The sequence below is a fragment of the Triticum aestivum genome, chromosome 7D, assembly GCF_018294505.1.
Source record: "Triticum aestivum cultivar Chinese Spring chromosome 7D, IWGSC CS RefSeq v2.1, whole genome shotgun sequence".
Taxonomy (NCBI): domain Eukaryota; kingdom Viridiplantae; phylum Streptophyta; class Magnoliopsida; order Poales; family Poaceae; genus Triticum; species Triticum aestivum.
Genome location: NC_057814.1, coordinates 184,536,042 through 184,562,373, shown reverse-complemented (window position 1 = coordinate 184,562,373; position 26,332 = coordinate 184,536,042).

Here is a 26,332-nt window from a genome sequence, read left to right as displayed (position 1 = left end):
CATGTATAAGTCATGAAGAAAGCAATAGCAACATACTAAACGATCGAGTGCTAAGCTAACGGAATGGGTCAAGTCAATCACGTCATTCTCCTAATGGGGTGATCCCGTTAATCAAATGACACCTCATGTCTATGGCTAGGAAACATAACCATCTTTGATTAACGAGCTAGTCAAGTAGAGGCATACTAGTGACACTCTATTTGTCTATGTATTCACACATGTATTATGTTTCCGGTTAATACAATTCTAGCATGAATAATAAACATTTATCATGATATAAGGAAATATATAATACTTTATTATTGCCTCTAGGGCATATTTCCTTCACCTTGGTGCTCTCGGCGCTGCGTGGTCAATGTGGTCAACGACCGACTTCCATCGAAAGAGTACTGTACGTGGAGAGGCTGACAGCTGGGTCCACGGCAGCCGCAAGGAAGTGCCTCCTTATTACGCATAAAATAATTATTCCTACACCTGACAGCGGGGACCCACCGGACGGGCCACCGTATTTCGCGAAAAAAATGTTTCCCCCTGACTGCTGGGGCCACCAGCTACATCTTCGCATGCAAGGAAGTGCGTCCGGGCAAAAAAAATAATTCGCCCCCCTGACTGCTGGGACCCACCAGCTATATTTTCGCACGCAAGGAAGTGCGTGACAGTCGGGACCCACCTGGTCAAAGCGTACGTAGCGTTGTCATTCTGGTCGCGAACGTGTACGTACATATTGGTCGATGTAGAGCGCGCACGTGTCGTAGTTGAGCCGCGCATGTAGCATGTACATGTACGTACAACGGCCAATGTGCAAGAAAGAAAATACGACCACGTACGTACATACGGGCGGGGTCTTGAACGCCTACTCGCGCATACGTACGGCCAGGGCTCGTGTACATGGCTGGGTTGGAATGGAGAAACTACGTCGTCGTCGTGTTCATGGGGAGGCAACGGAATGCGCCGTGTTCATCGGGAGGCAACGGAACGCGTGGGAGCCAACCGGCTTGGACGGAATAGCCGATGGAAACGAGGCCTGGCATACTGCAGAACGGAGGATACGGCCTTGTGTTCGACCGGCCACGGTCGAAACGGGATCCTGTTCATCAGGAGGGGTCTGGCGTACCGCAAAACGGAGGAAACGGACCTCCTATGGTCGAAACGGGGGTCCTGTTGATCGGGAGGGGTGTGGCGTACCGCAAAATGGTGGAAATGGACTTGTGTTGGAGCGCTACGGTCGAAACGGGGGTCCTGTTCATCAGGAGGGGTACTGTTCATCTCCACTGTCGACCCCCTCCAGCCTCCATGGGCTACTGTTCATCCATCGTCGACCTCCTCCAGCCTCCACCTGCGTCTGTTCATCCACGGGCTCCTGTACATCCAGCCTCCACCGCGCGCTACTCCACGGGCTACTGTTCAACCAGCCCTCTCCACGGGCTACTGTTCAACCACCCCTCCACGGGCTACTGTTCATCCAGCCCTCCACCATCTACTGTTCATCCTGCCCTCCACGGGGTGGTCCTGTTCATCCTGCCCTCCACGGGGTCCTGTTCATCCAGCCCCAACCGGCTCGATCGATCGGGGTCCTGTTCATCCAGAGGAAACACCACGGGGTCCTGTTCATCCACCCCCACCGGGAGCTGTTCATCCAAACCCCCCCCAGCAACGCTCACTGTTCATCCAGAGGCAGCATCGATCGTCTTCAGTTAGCAGCAGTAGCGAAGGAATCGCTCGATCGGGTTCAGTTAACAGCCATCGATCGATCGCTCGGGTTCAGTAACGCGTAGCCTGCAGTGCAATCACTCGAGTTCGGTTAGAGCCCAACGCCTCGCACCCACGCGCGTGCGTGTACGAGAGAAACGTGCATCGCTCGGCCCCGACCACCCACCGTAACCGGGAACACCCCGATATTTTCCTCACCCTCGCTTCTACCACGGTTTTTTTCTTCATGGACGGCCCAAAGAATGTCATGCACCTACGTCTCCGGCCCGCCCAGGACGAAAAGCCCATTTTCTGTCATGATTTTTTGTCATAGAAGTAGGAGCCCACCACATCTATGATGATACCGGGTTTTGTCACAATTATCGTCATAGAAGTATCATAAGTATGACAAAAAAATTTCGTTCGGCCCAAAATGTCACGGATGTGTCTTTTTATGTAGTGAGTGTTCAATCATATAAGCATTACATTTCAATTGTCTACCAACATAAGAATTGAAGTTTTCTTGTTTAACAATAAAATTATCAAACTCATCTAAGCATTGGCTAGCAGACTTATAACGAGGAATATCACCTTCATCAAATCTATAGAGAGAATTTACCTTTAATACCTGTGTTGGGTTATCAAGACCATGTATTTCTTCAATAGGTGGTAAATTCTTAACATCTTCAGCTTTAATACCCTTTTCTTTCATAGATTTCTTTGCCTCTTGCATATCTTCGGGACTGAGAAATAGAATACCCCTTTTCTTCGGAGTTGGCTTAGGAATTGGTTCAGGAAGTGTCCAATTATTTTCATTAGTCAACATATTATTCAATAGCAATTCAACTTGATCAACAGTTCTTTCCCTGAAAACACAATCAGCACAGCTATCCAGGTGGTCTCTGGAAGCATCGGTTAGTCCATTATAAAAGATATCAAGTATTTCATTTTTCTTTAGAGGGTGATCAGGCAAAGCATTAATTAATTAGAAAAGCCTCCCCCAAGCTTGTGGGAGACTCTCTTCTTCAATTTGCACAAAATTATATATTTCCCTTAAAGCAGCTTGTCTCTTATGAGCGGGGAAATATTTAGCAGAGAAGTAATAAATCATATCCTGGGGACTACGCACACAACCATGATCAAGAGAATTAAACCATGTCTTAGCATCACCCTTTAACGAGAACAGAAATAACTTCAAGATATAGTAGTAACTAATTTTTTCCTCATGAGTGAATAGGGTGGTTATATCATTTAATTTAGTAAGATGTGCCACAACAGCTTCAGATTCATAGCCATGAAAAGGATCGGATTCAACCAAAGTAATTATCTCAGGATCGACAGAGAAATCATAATCCTTATCAGTAATACACATAGGTGAAGTAGCAAAAGCAGGGTCATATTTCATTCTAGCATTCAAAGACTTTTCTTTCATCTTAGCTAATAATTTCTTAAGATCATATCTATCATTGCAAGCAAGTAAATCTCTAGCAGTTTCTTCATCCATAACATAACCCTCAGGCACGACAGGAAATTCATATCTAGGGGGAGAATCTTCATCATCACTTTCATCAATATTATCAGTTTCAATAATTTCATTCTCTCTAGCCCTAGCAAGTTGTTCATCAAGAAATTCACCTAGTGGCACAGTATTATCAAGCCTATAAGTAGTTTCATCATAAGTATCATGCATAGCAGAAGTGGCATCATCAATAACATGCGACATATCATAATTAATAGCAGAAGCAGGTTTAGGTGTCGCAAGTTTACTCAAAACAGAAGGCGAATCAACTGCAGAGCTAGATGGCAGTTCCTTACCTCCCCTCGTAGTTGAGGGATAAATTTTGGTTTTCTCGTCTTTCAAGTTCCTCATAGTGACCAGCAAATATAAATCCTAAGTGACTCAAAGAATAGAGCTATGCTCCCCGGCAACGGCGCCAGAAAATAGTCTTGATAACCCACAAGTATAGGGGATCGCAATAGTTTTCGAGGGTAGAGTATTCAACCCAAATTTATTGATTCGACACAAGGGGAGCCAAAGAATATTTTCAAGTATTAGCAGCTGAGTTGTCAATTCAACCACACCTAGATAACTTAATATCCGTAGCAAAGTATTTAGTAGCAAAGTAGTATGGAAATAACGGTAACGGTGGCAAAAGTAACAGTAGCAGTTTTGTAGTAATTGTAACAGTGGCAACGGTAAAGTAAATAAGCAAAGATCAATAAGTGAAAAGCTCGTAGGCATTGGATCAGTGATGGATAATTATGTCGGATGTGATTCTTCATGCAACAGTTATAACATAGGGTGGCACAGAACTAGCTCCAGTTCATCAATGTAACGTAGGCATGTATTCCGAATATAGTCATACGTGCTTATGGAAAAGAACTTGCAGGACATCTTTTGTCCTACCCTCCCGTGGCAGCGGGGTCCTATTGGAAACTAAGGGATATTAAGGCCTCCTTTTAATAGAGTACCGGACCAAAGAATTAACACTTAGTGAATACATGAACTCCTCAAACTACGGTCATCACCGGGAGTGGTCCCGATTATTGTCACTTCGGGGTTACCGGATCATAACACATAGTAGGTGACTAATGACTTGCAAGATAGGATCAAGAACTCACATATATTCATGAAAACATAATAGGTTCAGATCTGAACTCATGGCACTCGGGCCCTAGTGACAACCATTTGTAGGGGAACGCAGCAGAAAACAAAAATTTTCCGACCTACGCACCAGCCCAGGACCACTATGGAGACTGCATACATGGTTTGATCTTTTTCGTTACCGACTCGTAGCGCAGCGGGAAGTAGAGTCGATGACGATCGGCGGTGCAGATCCCCGCAGCTAGGATTTACAACCTCCCAACCGCGAGGATGTATACCCTCATCTGCTCCTCAGACAGCCCTCCGGGAGGCGGTCGAACAGCCCCCCGGACGGTGTCGCGGACAGCCCTTCGGGAGGACCTTCGAAACTCGAACGGTCACTCGGACAGCCCTTCGGGAGGACCTTCGAAACTCGGACGGTCACACGGACAGCCCTTCGGGAGGCACTCACGAACTAAGACCGAAACTACGATCTCTCTACAGAGTTGCACACATACGGTGTCATCTATCCGGCAGGGCTTCGCCGTCCAGAACTAGTTCCTGCCGGAACCCAGACAGCCTTACGGCTCTACGAAACTCTTTTCGTGGGAGGGAGAGAAGAAGCCAGATAATGCATGGCATGTGTATGAGAGCAAGGGATGAGTGTGGAGGGCTGCCCCTCCACCTCTATTTATAGGAAATCCCAAGGGGGTAGGGTAGTTTCACAAAAAACCCAAAATGCACATGAATGAAGTCCTTCCACAAGGACCTAGGAGTGAAACCAAGGAACTAGAGGGTCCCCAAGGGGGGATACCCCATGTGGCCGGCCACACCCCCATGAGGGGCCCCAAAAATGGCTCCTATCCATCCATGTCATCCCCAAGATCTTTTGGAGCAAAGCCCCAAAAGGTGGCTTTCCATAAAGTAACCATAAAGCTGATTTTCACTATTCACGACGACATTTTTCAGCGTCTGATCGAACTGAAAATATTTATGTGGGCTAAGAACATTTCCAGTACCCACTAAAATGATTTTCAACGCGTTCCGAAACAATTCCGGTTTTAGTGATTTTCATCTGCGAAACGCATCTGAAGTGGCTCCGGCAGCTCCGGAACATTTCCGGTTTTTATCTCAGAAAATTCCAAAAAGCTTCCAGAATGATTCTGGCATCCTCCAAGAATTATCAGGCATGTGCCGAAACCAATTTGACTTAATGGTGTATCCCGAAACAACTTTTCGGTATCATCGAAACTTATCCGATGACCTCTCTCTGCGGTACGATTCCGCTGTCCGAAACTTTTCGGTGTCCGAAACTTTTTCGGTGATTTTCTCTCAGACTCCCTGTCTAGTATTCAGCAGATAGATGACCCTTAAGCGTGTGACCCTATAGGTTCGGTGAAGTATAGACATGACCCGGAACCCCTTCCGATCAATGATCAACATCGGAGCCGTGGACACCCATATTGACCCCTATACCCACACGAATAAATATTCGAGTGAACCTCCAGTTGCCGTGTGCTATTCCTGTTGCTTCGCGATATGTTACAAATACCCGAGGTGAGACATGTTGGCATTCCCGTGGATCAACAACTTGTCCACTATGCTAGTTACCTCGTTACCGGTATTGTTCTCTTTTCTCGTTATCGTGTTCCGGCATCCCCGTGATCAAATCACAAAGTGTCTGGCCAGACGATGATGGATACCGTAACACCGAGAGGGCCCAGAGATATCTCTCCATCGTCGGAGGAGCAAATCCCAATCTTGAGCTATCAAGTTACTTGACACACTTTTCCATGAACCCGTAAGCCGCCGTAATAGCCACCCATTTACGGATGACGTTTAACAAACCCCAAAGTTCATGAAGCAAGCATGAAGAAACTCGATACTCTCATGGTCTAAGGAATCATGCAAACGTTAACCATCTCTGTGTTATGTACCAATAAACTTGTGACGAATGAATCTCATAGCATAACATCATGCCGGGTCGATTCAACACAAATGTTCTCTTAACATTGTGCCCTCAAGGTTGCTGACATAGACATGCCCATGATCAGGAAAACATAACCATCATGCAACACTTGAGCTAGTCTTAGAGGCCAGACTAGGAATACATTTTACCGTTTATTATTCCACACGTGCATATGAGTCTTCCTCCGAGCCTCGTGGTTATTGCAGACTCGAGAACCATAGCAGTTATAGCATGGAACATAAACATAATTATGAACTCGGAGATAAATAATATCATTTATTATTGCCTCTAGGGCATATCTCCTACAGACTCCCACTTGCACTAGAGTCAATAATCTAGTTAATGCTAATGCACTTTACACCTGTGGCACACCGGTGTAAATATGCTTCGCTTGTGGTATAGCCTGATGTCCAACGGATCTGACGACTTCAGTTCCGTGTGTATCTTTGCATGTCCTCGCGTTTTCACGTTTTCACAAAATTCATATTTTGTGTGGACTTGGCTTTGTATGTATGTGAATCACAGGTCGAACCTGGATTCCTCAGACTGAGTTTTGGAGCAACTACCTGCAGTAGTGTCCCATTGTCAAAAGCCATCTTGGAACTATACTAAGTTCATGAATGAACTATATGATTCAACATCTTCTTTGTCGCTTCTAAAGCGTCAACATACTTAGCCCTTGTTATAGAATTTGCCACAGTAACTAGTTTGAACAAATTCCAACTAACTGTGCCACCACAATGTGTGTTACACAAAACCCTTAACTTAAATCGAAAATCGCACGGTGAAAAGATGAAGACTATCGATGTAACATTTTACAACGAACTCTTCATGATCTCCGCTTGCAAGAAAACATATCATCAGTACTTACTCTAGTACTCAATGACATCTTTCACTGTTGTCCCACGATCAGTACTTTGATCACTTTAGTATCCATACTCGCAACACCATGGGAGTATCGGACATATCTGGTTGTTTTACATACCATGGAATACATGATTAATCCAAACACAAAAGTGTGTGGAATCTGCATCATGTATTTTACTCATCAGTGTTTTGGGACACCGAGTCTTGCAAAAACTCTTTCCATGTGACTTTGGCAAGAATCACTCCTTGGCGTTTTAAATGCTAAAAGGTTTTAGCATCTTGTCAATATGTATTCATTGCTTAGCCCCATTAGGTAAATCTATCTCCATAGATCATCATGCCTAATATTGAGGCTATTTAGCCTAAGCACTTCATCGAAAAACTATTTTCAAATGAAGTCCTAATTTGTGTCAAGAAATTTATTTCCAATTACCAATGTGCCAAGCACATAAGGTTTTTAGAAATATTATTACGCTCCCACTTACTTTCTTGAATTACAAGCATCTTCGTTACCCATTGATGAAGTCAAAACCCCTTTGACCATTTCATCAAAACCCGAAGATTCCAACTCCATTTTGCTCTCTTCTGTCCATTGCTGGAACTCTGAAGTTTGCATACCTACTAGCATCCTCTGGATCGACAAATTACTTTGGACTGTATCATATACAAGTCCTAGCTTTCATTTCCATCAGATGGAAATCCTTTTATCATCCATGTTTCATATCTCATGATTGAAATATGTATTAATTGCTAGTTCAACCCGAACCGACTTTAAGCATCGCTACGATGAAAACAACCTCATCGTAGTCAACTCTTGAACTTGTTATTCCAACAAGTCGAGCTTTATGGATAAAACATTTTATCCGTATCAGTTTTAAGTTCCATAAATATTCTTTAGACTCTAAGTCTTCCGAAAGGTGTATCAAGGTTTTAATCTTGAATCACTTATATGGAAACTAACTCGGGTTGTATTGGCATTTAGCCAATTCCGGAGTCAGGGCCCATCAACGCTTCCTTGTGTATCGTAGGTATAATGTTGTCTAACAACAATATCTCGTTTGCGCACCTGAGAGGTTTGCACGAGCCTTGCCTACGTGGTTCAGCTGCAAGTTCGACCGAAGTTCATACATTTTATTGTAGAGACTTCCGTATCAGTCGCGGTAGGAAACTCTGGAATTACTTCCAAGGTCTCTTTCCTTTGATCTGATGACGTAGATACTGTTTATCTCGTCGAGTTGCACTATTCTCCCACTCACCTTTTTGAAAGAACCATTCTCTTTAAAAGCACACCGTTTCGCGGCAAAACTATTTGCCTCGGTATAGTGAGGGAGGAATACCCAACATTTTGGTATAACCTACAAAGTAGCACTTGTCTGATTTGGAATAGGTTTGTAACCTTTTACACAAGCCCCATATTCCAAATGTTAAGAAAAGATATAACATGGTTGGGCGTACCATACCATGGCTTCATTTCAACAGACCCGATGTAGCTCTTTTCAGTGTAAAAGCCGCAGTCTCTAAAGCATCACTTTAAAAGGGATAATGGCAAATTTATTTATGTCATCTTTCACCTTACCATGTCATAAATGGTTTGATTACATCTCCACAGACTTTCCACTTGCAGTGGTGTTCCGGGAGGTGCAAGTTATGAAACCCCTTTCACAACTCATCAGACATTCGCTAAACATGTAACTCAAATATTCCTTTGTGCAATCAAATTGCAGAAACATAATTTTCTTGTTACAATAACTTCTACTTCATTTTTGAGAACCTTTCGAATGATTTCAAAAGATCCAGACTTACGTCTCATCAAGTAAATATCCATATATCTACTTGAGTCATTTCTGAAGATAAATAAATCCACCACTAACAACACTTATCGGACTACACACATCAAATGTATGATCACTAATAAGTTTGTTGTTCGTTCCTTATGGCCTGTGAACGGTATTTTAGTCACTTCACTTTTCGGAGGAAAGTTGCAAGTGTCAGATGATTCAAAATCAAGAAGACTTCAAAATCCATCATAGTGGAATTTTCCATGCGGTTTCTCCAATGTGACCAAATGTAGTGCCACACTTGTGTGGTATTCTTTTAGTCTTGCGACATTTAGCGTCAGTGTTATGGATGTATCATATTACCATCAATATTCATAACATACATGCCATCTTGGATGGAAGCATGGCCCTTCATGTTATTCATAATACTTAACAACAATTGTTGTTTTTATGAACAACTCTTTTGCAACAAACATTGTGCAATGGGCTAGAGTGTATGAAACTCTAAAATGAATTATGAAAGTAAACCCAGAGGTATTGTATTATTATCAATATTCATAACATACATCTCATTCATAATGAAAGTATGGCCCTTGTGTTATTCATAACATCGAACATAAAAAGTTCTCTTATGAACAACCTTCTTGCAAGATACCTTATGCAATGGGATAGAGTTTGTAAAACTCTAAATGAATTATGAAAATAAATACAGACGGCAATACACCGATGGAAGGTATAGTAACATTTACTATGTTCCCTGTGTATACCTTAACCTCATTTCTAGCTAGTCTTTCAGGCCATAGTAGTTCTTACATCGAGTTGCAACAGAATGCAATCGAGCGGGCAATTTTGTGATGAACTCACAATACCCAAGAATTAGTGATTAACATGTTTAACCATAATTCGCAAGAACTATATCTTTGACCAGCCTTCTATACATCAAAAACTTGTATGACATTCATACATGAGCTGGATATTCCAGTCTTCTTTCCTTTTGCCTTTATACTTCTAACAGTTTAACTTTTAGTATTTCTCCTACTCTCAGAAGAAGCACCCAACTTAAGAGTGGCATTAGCCCCGGACTTCCTAGGCGTGTAAGTCATACTAACACCCTTTGGACACTTCCTTTCTCTTTAAGTTGTTGTTTTATTCACCTTTCATTATATGACAGGCGTTCTTCTGGATCCCTTTCCCAACAGTCAAATGCATAGTAAACACTTTTACTAATACTTGCAAACAAACATTGCTTTGTTTGTATCTGAAAATAATTTTCAGTTCCATGAATATCATATAACTATCCCAACTTTCGAAGTTTGGGTTTCATGGAAGCAAACATATTCCACTTGACTGTAACAGAATTCTAGCTTTTGGATCGAAGGACGAGAGTCACATGATCCATAGCATTAGCGGGAGGATACGGAAAGCATGCGATAGGACAATGTCCTTCTCGGCACTTTTGAGGACAATCCTCATATTACGTTACCAATCGTAAAGTTTTAACCAGATATTTAACAGCTATTCAATTTTAATAGGGAAGGTGGAAATGCGAGCCATTATTCTACAACTATTATGCAAGAAACACTTAGACAGTGTTCATAATTAATTGCACTGAGAATTAAACATGTTAATTCAACAGTGCGCTCCCACTCAAATCAATATCTCTCACAATTAATTTTGAGTGATACAAGATCCAGACTTCAATTCATCGCCATAGAATCATCATCTCATAACGGGAATTTTAATCGGTAGGCCAACTTGCCGATCACATCTCTATGTGACTCTTGCTCATCTTTCGATGCGTGTGTTCCGAGCTCAGGACGATCCTGCCATGAACGTCAAGACAACCAAGTGATCTTGCTGCGAGGTCTGACCTCACCCGCCTCACACTTCTCTAATCGTTCGTACCCATGCATCCATGGCGCACCCCGAAAAGATAGGTGCCGTGACGGTGCTACACTTGGGAGAACACTAACTACTTGATATTTTAAGTGAGAGATCACCCTAATAAAAGCGACTACCGCGCAATCAAGAAGGGTGCATCATAAGGGATAAACATCTCAGGCAATTCATAATAGCATGATATGGTATAGCCCTTTCTGACGGAGAAGTATTTCATTTCTTCGTCTTCGGCATTCGCGTCGGTGTTCACCTTCGCGAAGATTGCCACCACCTTGTCGATGCACCAGATAATATTGCTATCTCTATAGCTAACAAAATAATGCATTACAACAAGGTTGACACGCAGGTCATTAAAGTGCAATCATATGGCTCCAGCCATCATGCCGAATCATGACACGCAGGTCATGTTAATCAAATTACATCATATAGTCATCTCATACATAATCGAATTAGTATGAGCACTGCTATACCACATCACATGCACATCCTGCAAAACCAAGTTAGACGCCTCTAATAGGTTTATGCAAAATTTATTTTACGTGGCTTCTAAGGTTTTGACTTAAACCGCAGCTACCAACGTTTTATCATCAAGTATGATTATTCAAGTTGCTACATTAACATCTCGGGGTGTATGAAACACGGGATAATTAAATCTCGAGCCCCATACTAAACTTCGTCATACGCATGACCCCCGTGCAGATCATATCTGCAATGCCCTTTCATCTGCGAATTTCATCTTTCTTTTGACTACGGCAGAACCCAAAGAACTGATAGCACTTCCATGATCAATCAGGATCACGGATTGCCAGAACTTTGTCAAATTCCACCATGCTGTCTCGAGATTGAGCAAACGCAAATTCTAGGGAAGCAACAAGAACCTCGGGTAACAGATTTCATCTGTCACCCGCATAAATAATTTTCAGCAATAGATCTCATCTACTACCTAATTATATTATGCAATACCCATACATCTCCATGTATTCTAGATCGAAACCTGCATCTACGCATAGCACGGCTCTTGATGCCACTGTAGGGGAACGCAGCAGAAAACAAAAAATTTCCGACCTACGCACCAGCCCAGGACCACTATGGAGACTGCATACATGGTTTGATCTTTTTCGTTACCGACTCGTAGCGCAGCGGGAAGTAGAGTCGATGACGATCGGCGGTGCAGATCCCCGCAGCTAGGATTTACAACCTCCCAACCGCGAGGATGTATACCCTCATCTGCTCCTCAGACAGCCCTCCGGGAGGCGGTCGAACAGCCCCCCGGACGGTGTCGCGGACAGCCCTTCGGGAGGACCTTCGAAACTCGAACGGTCACTCGGACAGCCCTTCGGGAGGACCTTCGAAACTCGGACGGTCACACGGACAGCCCTTCGGGAGGCACTCACGAACTAAGACCGAAACTACGATCTCTCTACAGAGTTGCACACATACGGTGTCATCTATCCGGCAGGGCTTCGCCGTCCAGAACTAGTTCCTGCCGGAACCCAGACAGCCTTACGGCTCTACGAAACTCTTTTCGTGGGAGGGAGAGAAGAAGCCAGATAATGCATGGCATGTGTATGAGAGCAAGGGATGAGTGTGGAGGGCTGCCCCTCCACCTCTATTTATAGGAAATCCCAAGGGGGTAGGGTAGTTTCACAAAAAACCCAAAATGCACATGAATGAAGTCCTTCCACAAGGACCTAGGAGTGAAACCAAGGAACAAGAGGGTCCCCAAGGGGGGATACCCCATGTGGCCGGCCACACCCCCATGAGGGGCCCAAAAAATGGCTCCTATCCATCCATGTCATCCCCAAGATCTTTTGGAGCAAAGCCCCAAAAGGTGGCTTTCCATAAAGTAACCATAAAGCTGATTTTCACTATTCACGACGACATTTTTCAGCGTCTGATCGAACTGAAAATATTTATGTGGGCTAAGAACATTTCCAGTACCCACTAAAATGATTTTCAACGCGTTCCGAAACAATTCCGGTTTTAGTGATTTTCATCTGCGAAACGCATCTGAAGTGGCTCCGGCAGCTCCGGAACATTTCCGGTTTTTATCTCAGAAAATTCCAAAAAGCTTCCAGAATGATTCTGGCATCCTCCAAGAATTATCAGGCATGTGCCGAAACCAATTTGACTTAATGGTGTATCCCGAAACAACTTTTCGGTATCATCGAAACTTATCCGATGACCTCTCTCTGCGGTACGATTCCGCTGTCCGAAACTTTTCGGTGTCCGAAACTTTTTCGGTGATTTTCTCTCAGACTCCCTGTCTAGTATTCAGCAGATAGATGACCCTTAAGCGTGTGACCCTATAGGTTCGGTGAAGTATAGACATGACCCGGAACCCCTTCCGATCAATGATCAACATCGGAGCCGTGGACACCCATATTGACCCCTATACCCACACGAATAAATATTCGAGTGAACCTCCAGTTGCCGTGTGCTATTCCTGTTGCTTCGCGATATGTTACAAATACCCGAGGTGAGACATGTTGGCATTCCCGTGGATCAACAACTTGTCCACTATGCTAGTTACCTCGTTACCGGTATTGTTCTCTTTTCTCGTTATCGTGTTCCGGCATCCCCGTGATCAAATCACAAAGTGTCTGGCCAGACGATGATGGATACCGTAACACCGAGAGGGCCCAGAGATATCTCTCCATCGTCGGAGGAGCAAATCCCAATCTTGAGCTATCAAGTTACTTGACACACTTTTCCATGAACCCGTAAGCCGCCGTAATAGCCACCCATTTACGGATGACGTTTAACAAACCCCAAAGTTCATGAAGCAAGCATGAAGAAACTCGATACTCTCATGGTCTAAGGAATCATGCAAACGTTAACCATCTCTGTGTTATGTACCAATAAACTTGTGACGAATGAATCTCATAGCATAACATCAATCCGGGTCGATTCAACACAAATGTTCTCTTAACATTGTGCCCTCAAGGTTGCTGACATAGACATGCCCATGATCAGGAAAACATAACCATCATGCAACACTTGAGCTAGTCTTAGAGGCCAGACTAGGAATACATTTTACCGTTTATTATTCCACACGTGCATATGAGTCTTCCTCCAAGCCTCGTGGTTATTGCAGACTCGAGAACCATAGCAGTTATAGCATGGAACATAAACATAATTATGAACTCGGAGATAAATAATATCATTTATTATTGCCTCTAGGGCATATCTCCTACACCATTAAGCATAGCAAAGTCATAGCAACATCGATCTCAGAACATAATGGATACTAGGGATCAAACCCTAACAAAACTAACTCGATTACATGATAAATCTCATCCAACCCATCACCGTCCAGCAAGCCTATGATGGAATTACAAACGCACGGCAGTGAGCATCATGAAATTGGTGACGGAGGAAGGTTGATGATGACGATGGCGACGGATTCCCCTCTCCGGAGCCCCGAACGGACTCCAGATCAGCCCTCCCGAGAGAGTTTAGGGCTTGGCGGCGGCTCCGTATCGTAAAACGCGATGAATCCGTCTCCCTGATTTTTTTCTCCCCGAACGTGAATATATAGAGTTGGAGTTGAGGTCGGTGGAGCACCAGGGGGCCCACGAGGCAGGGGGCGCGCCCAGGGGGGCAGGCGCGCCCCCCACCCTCGTGGACAGGGTGTGGGCCCCCTGGTCTTGATTCTTTTGCCAGTATTTTCTATAAATTCCAAAAATATTCTCCGTGAAGTTTCAGGTCATTCCGAGAACTTTTATTTCTGCACAAAAATAACACCATGGCAATTCTGCTGAAAACAGCGTCAACCCTGGTTAGTTCCATTCAAATCATGCAAGTTAGAGTCCAAAACAAGGGCAAAAGTGTTTGGAAAAGTAGATACGATGGAGACATATCAACTCCCACAAGCTTAAACATTTGCTTGTCCTCAAGAAATTCAGTTGACAAACTGAAAGTGATAAAGAAAAACTTCTACAAACCCTGTTTGCTCTTGTTGTTGCAAATATGTAAAGCTAGCATTCAAGTTTTCAGCAAAGATTATGAACTAACCATTCACAATAACACTTAGGTCTCATGTTTACTCATATCAATGGCATAATCAACTAGCAAGCAATAATAATAAATCTCGGATGACAACACTTTCTCAAAACAACCATAATATAATATAACAAGATGGTATCTCGCTAGCCCTTTCTGAGACCGCAAAACATAAATGCAGAGCACCTCTGAATATGAAGGACTGACTAAACATTGTAATTCATGGTAAAGAGATCCAATCATAGTCATACTCAATATAAATTAATAGTAATGGATGCAAATGACAGGGGTGCTCTCCAACTGGTGCTTTTTAATAAGAGGATGATGACTCAACATAAAAGTAAATAGATAGGCCCTTCGCAGAGGGAAGCAGGGATTTGTAGAGGTGCCAGAGCTCGGTTTTTGAAATAGAGATAAATAATATTTTGAGTGGCATACTTTCATTGTCAACATAACAACCGAGAGATCTCGATATCTTCCATGCTACACACATTATAGGCAGTTCCCAAACAGAATGGTAAAGTTTATACTCCCCCACCACCAACAAGCATCAATCCATGGCTTGCCCGAAACAACAGGTGCCTCCAACTAACAACGATCCTGGGGGAGTTTTGTTTGCAATTATTTTGATTTGGTTTGAGCATGGGACTGGGCATCCTGGTGACCAGCCATTTTCTCGTGAGTGAGGAGCGGAGTCCAGTCCTCTTGAGAATAACCCGCCTAGCATGGAAGATACAGACAGCCCTAGTTGATACATGAGCTATTCGAGCATACAAAACACAATTTCATTTGAAGGTTTAGAGTTTGGCACATACAAATTTACTTGGAACGGCAGGTAGATACCGCATATAGGAAGGTATGGTGGACTTATATGGAATAACTTTGGGGTTTATGGAAGTGGATGCACAAGCAGTATTCCCGCTTAATACAAGTGAAGGCTAGAAAAAGACTGGGAAGCGACCAACTAGAGAGCAACAACAGTCATGAAGATGCATTAAAATTAATAAACATTGAGTGCAAACATGAGTAGGATATAATCCACCGTGAACATAAATATCGTGGAGGCTATGTTGATTTTGTTTCAACTACATGTGTGAACATGTGCCAAGTCCAGTCACTTGAACCATTCAAAGGAGGATACCACCTTATCATACCACATCACAACCATTTTAATAGCATGTTGGCACGCAAGGTAAACCATTATAAACTCCTAGCTAATTAAGCATGGCATAAGCAACTATAATCTCTAATTGTCATTGCAAACATGTTTCGTTCATAATAGGCTGAATCAGGAACGATGAACTAATCATATTTACAAAAACAAGAGAGGTCAAGTTCATACCAGCTTCTCTCATCTCAATCAGTCCATCATATATCGTCATTATTGCCTTTCACTCGCATGACCGAACGGTGTGGATAATAATAATAGTGCATGTGCATTGGACTAAGCTAGAATCTGCAGGCATTTAATACACAGGAGAAGACAAGGTAATATGGGCTCTTGGTTAGGTCAACAATAATGCATATAAGAGCTACTTCAACATTTTCATCATGGTCTTCTCCTCTCGAGCCCCAAAGAAAAGAAATAAAACTATTTACACGGGAAAGCTCCCAACAAACAAAAAGAAGAACGAGAAATCTTTTTGGGTTTTCTTTTAATTATTACTACTACCAGCATGGAAAGTAAACTAGCTAAAAGCTACAACTAATTTTTTTGGTTTTTCTTAAGGTTTTTCAAACACATAAGAAGGAAGCAAGAAAAGAAAATAAACTAGCATGGATAGTACAATGAAAAAGTATGAGTACCGACAATTAGAATGAGTGTGTGAACATGAATGTAATGTCGGTGAGAAATACGCACTCCCCCAAGCTTAGGCTTTTGGCCTAAGTTGGTCTATGCCCATGGATGGCCTAGCAGATATCCGAAGTTGTAACTAGGGTCGTACTGAGATGCGGCGGCTATTGCCTGATGAGCTGCAGCTTGGAGGCGATCTGCCTCCGTCCTCCTCTCATACTCGTTCGCCTCCTCCTTGGTTATAACATATCTCCTTTTTGCCTGAAAGTCAAAGAAAGCAGGAGCAGGGAGAGCAACATGGACAGTGCGACGTCTGTCAAAGATTAGTCCGTATTGGAGGAATTGTTCATTCCTCTCAACAAACTGATGACGAACCATAGCATTATAATCTAGATAAGCAGGAGGCAACTCCGTATCATTTTCACGAATGGGTACCTCAAGAAAATTAGCTAAATGGGTTGCATAAATTCCACAAAACAAATCTCCGCTAATACTATTATGATGCAACCTTTGTGCAACAATAGCTCCCAAATTATATTGTTTGTCTCCTAATATAGCACTCTTGAGAATACTAAGATTGGGAACGCACATGTGACATGCCTCGTCCTTACCGTTAATGCATCTACCTATAAAGAGAGCAAAAAATGTATGGCAGGAAAATGAATGCTCCCTATGGTAGCTTGCATGATTTCCCTAGATTCCCCCACAGTTATACTAGCAAGAAAGTCTTTATATTCAGATTTGCGAGGTTCACTAGCACTACCCCACTGCGGGAGTTTACAAGCAGTATTAAAATCCTCTAAGTCCATGGTATAAGATTTATCATAAAGATCAAACACGGCCATGTGAGAATTGCGTGATGATGTAAATTTAAACCTTCTCACAAAGGAGTCAGTTAGGTGGTAATGTTGGGGGCACTTATCTGACACGAAGCCCTCGAGTTCAGCATTACGCACAGACGCGTCAAACGCATCCTTAATTCTTGCTTGGACCATGAAATTTTCTGACGGCCATTCACAAGGCCACACTTGAGCTTCACTTGGTGGTTCATGGTTCGGCTCGCGTATTGCAGGCCTGGGTCCTTGCTTCCTTGAAGAACCACCTTGGTACATTTTCCTAAACATATTTCTTCCTCTGAAAAATTTCTGAAATTTTTAGTGACTCAAAATAAAAGTGAACCAAACTCAACAAGATTGATAGCAACTACTCCCACCAGTGCCTAGAGACTATATCATGCATTAGAACTACTTGGGACCAAATAAATTTGACATGCAAGCTCAAGAACAGGGTCACCTAAGTAGCAAAAAATTGCAATGAATAAAGCACTAGAACAAAAACTAATTGGACCATTGGAGGAGTCACGTACCAAAGAACAATCCCCCAAAGCAGTTTTGTGAATGGAGCTTTGAGCAAGGAGATCAAAAATCGCAGCAAAACGAGCTAGAACATGAGTTTGAGTTGTGTGGTGATTTTTCTGGAGGAAGACGAAGTGTGTGGGTGCTGAATAAGTGGAGGGGGCCATGTGGGGCCCACAAGGCAGGGGCGCCCTGGACCCTCGTGGCCAGGTAGTGGCTCCCCCTGATGTGTTCTCAGTGCCAAATATTCTTAAATATTCTACAAAAAATCATATTTCAATTTCAGGGCATTTAGAGAACTTTTATTTTCGGGGTATTTTTTTATTGCACGGATAATTCAGAAAACAGACAGAAAATACTATTTTTGCTTTATTTAATCTAAATAACAGAAATTAAAAGGAGGGTGCAAAGAGTTGTGCTTTCTAACTTCATCCACCTCATGCTCATCAAAAGGAATCCACTAACAAGGTTGGTCAAGTCTTGTTAACAAACTCATTCCGAATTGCATGAAACCGGAGAATTTTCGAATAGCACTAGGTTACCTCAACGGGGATATGCACATCCCCAATAATAAGAATATCATATTTCTTTTTGAGAGTAGGAAGAGGAAATTCAAAACCTCCAATAGTAATAGTTGGAATTTTTCCAATAGAATTGATACTGTGGACTTGAGGTTGTTTCCTCGGAAAGTGTACCGTATGCTCATTACCATTAACATTAAAAGTGACATTGCCTTTGTTGCAATCAATAACAGCCCCTGCAGTATTCAAAAAGGGTCTACCAAGAATAATCGACATACTATCATCCTCGGGAATATCAAGAATAACAAAGTCCGTTGAAATAGTAACGTTTGCAACCACAACAGGCACATCCTCAAAAATACTGACAGGTATAGCAGTTGATTTATCAGCCATTTGCAAAGATATTTCAGTAGGTGTCAGCTTATTCAAATCAAGTCTACGATATAAAGAGAGAGGCATAACACTAACACCGGCTCCAAGATCACATAAAGCAGTTTTAACATAGTTTCTTTTAATGGATCATGGTATAGTTGGTACTCCTGGGTCTCCAAGTTTCTTTGGTATTCCACCCTTAAAAGTATAATTAGCAAGCATGGTGGAAATTTCAGCTTCCGGTATCTTTCTTTTATTTGTAACAATATCTTTCATGTACTTAGCATAAGGATTCATTTTAAGCATATCAGTCAAACACATACGCAAGAAGATAGGTCTAATCATTTCAGCAAAGCGCTCATCATCCTTTTTCTTGGATGGTTTAGGAGGAAAAGGCATGGGTTTCTGAACCCATGGTTCTCTCTCTTTACCATGCTTCCTAGCAACAAAGTCTCTCTTATCATAACGTTGATTCTTTGATTGTGGGTTATCAAGATCAACAGCAGGTTCAATCTCTACATCATTGTCATTGCTAGGTTGATCATCGACATGAACATCATCATTAACATTATCACTAGGTTCATGTTCATCACCAGATTGTGTTTCAGCATCAGAGATAGAAATATCATTGGGATTCTCAGGTGTGTCAACAACAGGTTCACTAGAAGCATGCAAAGTCCTATCATTTTTCTTTTTCTTCTTCTTAGAAGGACTAGGTGCATCAACATTAGTTCTCTGAGAATCCTGCTCAATTCTCTTAGGGTGGCCCTCAGGATATAATGGTTCCTGAGTCATTTTACCCCCTCTAGTCATAACTCTAACAACATTATCATTTTTCTTATTATTTAATTCATTGAGCAAATCATTCTGAGCTTTAAGCACTTGTTCTACTTGAGTGGTGACCATAGAAGCATGTTTACTAATAAGTTTGAGTTCACCTTTAACTCTAGACATATAATCACTCAAGTGTTCAATCATATAAGCATTACGTTTCAATTGTCTACCAACATAAGCATTGAAGTTTTCTTGTTTAACAATAAAATTATCAAACTCATCTAAGCATTGGCTAGCAGACTTATAACGAGGAATATCACCTTCATCAAATCTATTGAGATAATTTACCTTTACTACCTGTGTCGGGTTATCAAGACCATGTATTTCTTCAATAGGTGGTAAATTCTTAACATCTTCAGCTTTAATACCCTTTTCTTTCATAGATTTCTTTGCCTCTTGCATATCTTCGGGACTGAGAAATAGAATACCCCTTTTCTTCGGAGTTGGCTTAGGAATTGGTTCAGGAAGTGTCCAATTATTTTCATTAGTCAACATATTAATCAATAGCAATTCAACTTGATCAACAGTTCTTTCCCTGAAAACACAACCAGCACAGCTATCCAGGTGGTCTCTGGAAGCATCAGTTAGTCCATTATAAAAGATATCAAGTATTTCATTTTTCTTTAGAGGGTGATCAGGCAAAGCATTAATTAATTAGAGAAGCCTCCCCCAAGCTTGTGGGAGACTCTCTTCTTCAATTTGCACAAAATTATATATTTCCCTTAAAGCAGCTTGTCTCTTATGAGCGGGGAAATATTTAGCAGAGAAGTAATAAATCATATCTTGGGGACTACGCACTCAACCAGGATCAAGAGAATTAAACCATGTCTTAGCATCACCCTTTAACGAGAACGGAAATAACTTCAAGATATAGTAGTAATGAATTTTTTCCTCATGAGTGAATAGGGTGGCTATATCATTTAATTTAGTAAGATGTGCCACAACAGTTTCAGATTCATAGCCATGAAAAGGATCAGATTCAACCAAAGTAATTATCTCAGGATCGACAGAGAAATCATAATCCTTATCAGTAATACAGATAGGTGAAGTAGCAAAAGCAGGGTCATATTTCATTCTAGCATTCAAAGACTTTTCTTTCAGCTTAGCTAATAATTTCTTAAGATCATATATATCATTGCAAGCAAGAAAATCTCTAGCAGTTTCTTCATCCATAACATAACCCTCAGGCACGACAGGCAATTCATATCTAGGGAGAGAATCTTCATCATCACTTTCATCAATATTATCAGTTTCAATAATTTCATTCTCTCTAGCCCTAGCAAGTTGTTCATCAAGAAATTCACCTAGTGGCACAGTATTATCAAGCCTAGAAGTAGTTTCATCATAAGTATCATGCATAGCAGAAGTGGCATCATCAATAACATGCGACATATAAGAATTAATAGCAGAAGCAGGTTTAGGTGTCGCAAGTTTACTCAAAACAGAAGGCGAATCAAGTGCAGAGCTAGATGAGAGTTCCTTACCTCCCCTCGTAGTTGAGGGATAAATTTTGGTTTTCTCGTCTTTCAAGTTCCTCATAGTGACCAGCAGATATAAATCCCAAGTGACTCAAAGAATAGAGCTATGCTCCCCGGCAACGGCGCCAGAAAATAGTCTTGATAACCCACAAGTATAGGGGACCGCAATAGTTTTCGAGGGTAGAGTATTCAACCCAAATTTATTGGTTTGACACAAGGGGAGCCAAAGAATATTCTCAAGTATTAGCAGCTGAGTTGTCAATTCAACCACACCTGGATAACTTAATATCCGTAGCAAAGTATTTAGTAGCAAAGTAGTATGGAAGTAATGGTAATGGTGGCAAAAGTAACAGTAGCAGTTTTGTAGTAATTGTAACAGTGGCAACGGTAAAGTAACTAAGCAAAGATCAATATGTGAAAAGCTCGTAGGCATTGGATCAGTGATGGATAATTATGTCGGATGTGATTCTTCATGCAACAGTTATAACAAAGGGTGACACAGAACTAGCTCCAGTTCATCAATGTAACGTAGGCATGTATTCCGAATATAGTCATACGTGCTTATGGAAAGAACTTGCATGACATCTTTTGTCCTACCCTCCCGTGGCAGCGGGGTCCTATTGGAAACTAAGGGATATTAAGGCCTCCTTTTAATGGAGTACCGGACCAAAGCATTAACACTTAGTGAATACATGAACTCCTCAAACTACGGTCATCACCGGGAGTGGTCCCGATTATTGTCACTTCAGGGTTACCGGATCATAACACATAATAGGTGACTAATGACTTGCAAGATAGGATCAAGAACTCACATATATTCATGAAAACATAATAGGTTCAGATCTGAACTCATGGCACTCGGGCCCTAGTGACAAGCATTAAGCATAGCAAAGTCATAGCAACATCAATCCCAGAACATAATGGATACTAGGGATCAAACCCTAACAAAACTTACTCGATTACATGATAAATCTCATCCAACTCATCACCGTCCAGCAAGCCTATGATGGAATTACTCACGCACGGCGGTGAGCATCATGAAATTGGTGATGGAGGAAGGTTGATGATGACGATGGCGATGGATTCCCCTCTCCGGAGCCCCGAACGGACTCTAGATCAGCCCTCCCGAGAGAGTTTAGGGCTTGGCAGCGGCTCTGTATCGTAAAACGCGGTGAATTCTTCTCCCTGATTTTTTTTTCTCCCCGAACGTGAATATATAGAGTTGGAGTTGAGGTCGGTGGAGCACCAGGGGGCCCACGAGGCAGGGGGCGCGCCCAGGGGGGCAGGCGTGCCCCCCACCCTCGTGGACAGGGTGTGGGCCCCCTGGTCTTGATTCTTTCGCCAGTATTTTTTATAAATTCCAAAAATATTCTCTGTGAAGTTTCAGGTCATTCCGAGAACTTTTATTTCTGCACAAAAATAACACCATGGCAATTCTGCTGAAAACAGCGTCAGTCCGGGTTAGTTCCATTCAAATCATGCAAGTTAGAGTCCAAAACAAGGGCAAAAGTGTTTGGAAAAGTAGATACGATGGAGACGTATGAGTGGCCTCCGCCTCTGGGGCCGACGAGCTTTAGGCCCTGATCTCCCGCAGTCGTGGTGCCGAAATCGCCTTCGCCGCACGGCTGCGCACCGGAGTGCGAGCCACGGGGGTCGCTCGCACCACTAGCTCGCTACCAACTTGAGGCGTCGGCGGCACGTCAGGCCGACTGCCCTGGGCCTCGGCAGTCGGCGCTTGCTGGAGCACCTCCGTCCTCAAGATGACAGCGTCGCCCCCTTCCCTCTCCATGACCGGCTGCTCATTGCCGGCTCCTCCAGTCGGCGCCGGGATCCCTGGCGCCGGTGGTGCGGAGCGCAGGGGGACGATAAGCTGTGGAGTCTGGCCGCGTGCGGCTTCCTCCGCTTTCGCCTTGGCGGCCGCGTCCGCCCAGGACTTGGTCGCGGCGTTCGCCTGGGCCTTAGTCGCGGTGTCGGCTTGGGCCTTGGCCGCCGCGTCCGCCTCCTCCTGCGCCGACTTGGCCGCCTCCCTCTGCCGCTCCGCTTCCTCCCGCTCCTCGCGCGCCTCCTGCGCGTTCCTCTCCATCGCCTCCTGGAGGTCGGCGAGCGGGTCTACGCGGCGGGTGTTGGTGGAGCCCTCAGCCGCCCCGATCACGGAGCCAGAGGCCGCCCGCTCAAGAGAGAGCGGGGCCCTGTTCAAACAAGAAAAGAAGAACTCAGAAAGAGTTTGCAAAAGGAGAAAAAGAAAACACAAGAAAAGACAAACGCTTACGCAGACACCATCGGCGGCTGCTTCGGGGCTTTCTTGAGCCGGGCCGCCTTCGCGGCGGCCTCCTCCCGCCTGGTCATTGCGGCCGTGCTCTTGGGCTTCTTCGGCTGGTTGTCGAACAGCGGCGCGCCGGCTTGGCGCTTTGGTGCGCCGCCTGGTGCGGTCGGCGCGGCGGAGGAGCTCGCGCCCGCCTTGCCAGCAACCGACGGGCGGCGCGACTCGTTCTCCTCCTCTTCATCATTCGACCAATCCTCGAGGCCGCCTCCTCTGGAGCCGCCTCCTCCCGAGCCGCCTGCTCCGCCACCGCCACCTGTGGCATCGTCTTCTTCCAGGGCGGCCGCCCCCAAGTCGGGGTCGTCCCCGTCACTCATCGACCGGTCCGGCAGGTACTCCTGGCCCTGCTCCAGGGCGTCGGCTGCAACTGGGTTGTGAAGATCTGCATCATGACGGACTGATCAGGCGACAAAGCAGAACTCAGCAAATAAAGAGAAAAGAGAATTGAGGACTCACCGCGGGCGGCGGGTCTGCGCGGGAGTATGGCCGCTTGCCGAACTACCACTCTGCCTTCGAGAGCTTGCAGTTCGAGATGTAGTTCACCAGTCGGGCCACCTCCGTGCTTGGCATCTCCTTGGTGGACATCTGGCACGAGTCTCTATGCCCACTCATCCGGCTGATCAGGTGAGGCTGGCCTTGAAGAGGGAGCACCTGGCGCACCACGAAGGCGGTCAGCAGATCCGACCCCTTGAGGCCCTCTGACTCCGTCATCACCTTGAGCCGGGCGATGGCGGCAGTGGAGGCGGCCGACAGAGTCCTCGGCTAAGGTCCAGTTGGTGCGGGGCTCAGCCGGCAGGTTGACGAAGTCTGCCGTCGGGTGGACATTCTTGACATAGACGTAAGATTTTTGCCACAGCTTCACCGACTGTGTCAAGCTGATGGACAGGAAGCAGTTCCCGGAGCTCGGACGTCGCACCGCGATGAAGGCTCCGCACTGGGCCGCCTCCCCCTTGACGGCAGTGCCGAGCTTGGTGTAGAAGAACTCCCCCCAGAGCTTGAGGGTGGGGAGGACGCCGAGGTAACCCTCGCAGAGAGTAACGAAGGCGGACAGCAGCACCACCGTGTTGTTGGGGATCGTAGCAGAATTTTAAAATTTCCTACGCATCACCAAGATCCATCTATGGAGTATACTAGCAACGAGGGGAAAGGAGTGCATCTACATACCCTTATAGATCGCGAGCGGAAGCGTTCCAATGAACGGGGTTGATGGAGTCGTACTCGCCGTGATCCAAATCACCGATGACCGAGTGCCGAACGGACGGCACCTCCGCGTTCAACACACGTACGGAGCAGCGACGTCTCCTCCTTCTTGATCCAGCAAGGGGGAAGGAGAGGTTGATGGAGATCCAGCAGCACGACGGCGTGGTGGTGGAAGCAGCGGGGATCTCGGCAGGGCTTCGCCAAGCTTCTGCGAGAGGGAGAGGTGTTGCAGGGGAAGAGGGAGGCGCCAGGGGCTGTGGTGCTGCTGCCCTCCCTCCCCCCACTATATATAGGGACCCCTGGGGGGGCGCCGGCCCTGGGAGATCAGATCTCCAAGGGGGCGGCGGCCAAGGGGGAAGGGGGGTTGGCTTCCCCCCAAGCCAAGTGGGGCGCCCCCACCCCTAGGGTTTCCAACCCTAGGCGCAGAGGGAGGCCCAAGGGGGGGCGCCCCAGCCCACTAAGGGCTGGTTCCCTTCCCACTTCAGCCCATGGGGCCCTCCGGGATAGGTGGCCCCACCCGGTGGACCCCCGGGACCCTTCCGGTGGTCCCGGTACAATACCGATAACCCCCGAAACTTTCCCGGTGGCCGAAACTGGACTTCCCATATATAATTCTTCACCTCCGGACCATTCCAGAACTCCTCGTGACGTCCGGGATCTCATCCGGGACTCCGAACAACTTTCGGGTTTCCGCATACTAATATCTCTACAACCCTAGCGTCACCGAACCTTAAGTGTGTAGACCCTACGGGTTCGGGAGACATGCAGACATGACCGAGACGCCTCTCCGGTCAATAACCAACAGCGGGATCTGGATACCCATGTTGACTCCCACATGTTCCACGATGATCTCATCGGATGAACCACTATGTCGAGGATTCAATCAATCCCGTATACAATTCCCTTTGTCAATCGGTACGTTACTTGCCCGAGATTCGATCGTCGGTATCCCAATACCTTGTTCAATCTCGTTACCGGCAAGTCACTTTACTCGTACCGTAATGCATGATCCCGTGGCTAACTCCTTAGTCACATTGAGCTCATTATGATGATGCATTACCGAGTGGGCCCAGAGATACCTCTCCGTCATACGGAGTGACAAATCCCAGTCTCGATCCGTGTCAACCCAACAGACACTTTCAGAGATACCCGTAGTGTACCTTTATAGTCACCCAGTTACGTTGTGACGTTTGGCACACCCAAAGCACTCCTACGGTATCCGGGAGTTACACGATCTCATGGTCTAAGGAAAAGATACTTGACATTGGAAAAGCTCTAGCAAACGAACTACACGATCTTTTATGCTATGCTTAGGATTGGGTCTTGTCCATCACATCATTCTCCTAATGATGTGATCCCGTTATCAACGACATCCAATGTCCATGGTCAGGAAACCGTAACCATCTATTGATCAACGAGCTAGTCAACTAGAGGCTTACTAGGGACATGGTGTTGTCTATGTATCCACACATGTATCTGAGTTTCCTATCAATACAATTCTAGCATGGATAATAAACGATTATCATGAACAAGGAAATATAATAATAACCAATTTATTATTGCCTCTAGGGCATATTTCCAACAGTCTCCCACTTGCACTAGAGTCAATAATCTAGTTCACATCACCATGTGATTAACACTCACAGGTCACATCACCATGTGACCA